Source organism: Nannospalax galili, unplaced genomic scaffold, assembly GCF_000622305.1.
Source record: "Nannospalax galili isolate Female #2095 unplaced genomic scaffold, S.galili_v1.0 scaffold253, whole genome shotgun sequence".
NCBI lineage: Eukaryota > Metazoa > Chordata > Mammalia > Rodentia > Spalacidae > Nannospalax > Nannospalax galili.
The window spans coordinates 979,630-982,223 of NW_008335287.1; positions in this window are offsets into that span (position 1 = coordinate 979,630).

The window sequence follows — 2,594 nt, forward strand, 5'->3', positions numbered from 1 at the left end:
ATCAGATTTCTCTGTGGTAACAATGGCAAAACCAGTGCATTTCAGCAGTTTAAAATAATATGTCACCTCTTGCCTATGTCCATGGAAGGGATGGGAAAGCCCTACTCCTCATGACCACTGAAGAGCCAGTCTGGTACCTCCATAGGTTCTGCTAGTCATAGGACCAGAGAAGAAGCAGTACAAACACAGTGGCTCTTGTCTGGAACTGCCCATCATGCCTTTCACACTTCATTGGTCAAAGAAAGTCACACGGTCATGCCTGGGGTAACAAGGAAAGCCCTGTACATATACTCTTCCTGAAGGGAAGTGCCCCCGGATGCTTGGGAATAATAAGATAGGCTACCACAAGGAGTTGCTGGAAAGTAGAAATTCATCTAAAAGCAGTATAAACAATAAGAGGTTGCTTTGCCCTACAAGAAATCAAGAGGCAAACCCAAGCTGGAAAACCCATTATCTTAACAATATCTCCAGGGATCCACTTTATCTCTGTATTTCTACTTTGCTATTCTTAGGATATCAGCAATATCTTATTCATGAATGTAGCAGTGCCAGACATTATGTGTAGATCCAGATATCACAACTTCCAGAGAAGAATAGCAGTCCCCTCCCTCCATTAGTCTTACTGAGAAAATCTTTCTCAGAGTCCCAGCTTACTTCCCCTTGGGTCCCCTAGGTCAAAAGGAGATGTTAGGTCCATGATCTTAGACAGTCACTGACATGCTGAATAAGGCCACCTTCTGAGCTAAGAGAAGGCCCATTTTCCCTGTATGTACAAATAGTTCTCTTTCCGTTTTTGTTACTGTTTTGTTACTGGGGATTAAGCCCAGAGTTTCATGCATGCTAGGTAAATGCTCTGCCTCTTATAAACATATATCCTAGCCCTTGATTTATTTTTGAAGCAGAATTAAAGTATCCAAGGCTAGTCTTGAACTTGATCTCTTTATCCCTCTACCTATACCTCCCAAGTGCTAAAATCACAGGCTTGTACCTCCACACCTGGTAACAATTCTGGTTTCTATAGATAATAGAGCACTGAGCTGTGTGGTACATGCCTGTGGTCCTAGCACTAGGCTGGTGAGGTGAGACGATTGATAGCTCAAAGCCAGCCTGGGCTACAGGGAGAGTTTGAGGCTAGCCTACATAGAGGAAGAGAGGTCTCAAAAAAGGGAGGGAGAGAGAGAGAAAGGAAAGAAGGGAGAAAAAGAGAAAGAGAGAAGACGAGGAGGAAGAGGAAGAAGATAATAATGAGAACAAGGACAAGAGGAACTGAACATAAGGAATCAGTAGACTACAGCCTATTTTCACTACTTCTGGTAAGATCCATAGTTCTGAGTATAAACAGGGAACTACAGGGTCTCTTTATGAAAAGCTTTCATTTGTGCTAACATAATTATTCACAGGGGACTAACTATGGGCAACTAAAGTAAGCAAAGCATGCATTTAACAGGGAAAGATCATTTACCTAAGGATCAGGGAATTTGAAACTGCTTTGAGTTGATACTACATTATCTCATCTCAAAAGAGTTGACCAAAAGAAATCACCACTCCCTTCATCATGATCCCCCCCACTAACCCTAAATATTCATTATCATTTTACTCTTTACCATCCTTATCTGTGTACCTGTCTCTCTCTACATGTGAGACTGAAAATTAGACTGTTCCATCCTTTTATTCCTATGCATGATAAAGTAATAATGGCTATGATCAGTTGTTCACTCCACATACCAGAGTCCATTATAAGTTATGAGTGAATTAACTCTTTTAAGAAAGCATGTATTGCTATCTTTGTTTGCTAGAGACAGACAACCAAGAAGTTAAATTATTTGACCAAATGCACATGTGTTAAGTAGGAGAGCTGAAGATCAAACACAGACAGGCTTGTGGACTTGCTTAGGTCAGGTAGGCCTAGTGTAGTTTCATAGAAACATGAAGGTGAGCGAGAAAAGGCCTGAAGAACAAACTACGCCACTTTTCCTTTACACATAAAAGTAGTACATTATGTTTTGTGAGGACAGCAGCCATGTGTGTTTCCCTTAGTTCAGTCTGGCATCTCTAACTTCTTGTACAGTTGCAACCAGAACTCAAATATTCCTGGAAGAGAAAAGGAGGGACTGAGAGAGAAGAAGAGACTTGGTAAATAAACACAGCTAATGCCTTCTGCTTTTCCTGGTTTTTCTACCTTCTCTTTCTCTCTGATTTACACAAGCAACTTTGTTTCGGAAACCTAAGTTGCTTAGATAAGAGAAAATGTTAATTTCTGAGTACTGAAAGGCTCTTAAAGAGGAAAGCTTACATGCAGCATTGGAACAGAGTAACAAGGCGTCTCTCCTGCCCTGTCATTCACTTGGCTCTTGAAACAGTGTATCGTATATAAAATTTATTGTTTGTTTTTGTTTTTGTTTTTTAGAATCTGGACTTCTAATTTTTCTTCTAGATGTCTACTGACTGAAATGTCAGTGCAATACAGGGATGCCGATTTCTTCTTGAGCGTATCCATTTTTTAAAAGCAACTCAAGGCTACAAGTATATGCATGGCAGGAATTAAGGACCAGGAAATGTCCACTATGAGTTGATGGGCCTGTTGCTCCAACATC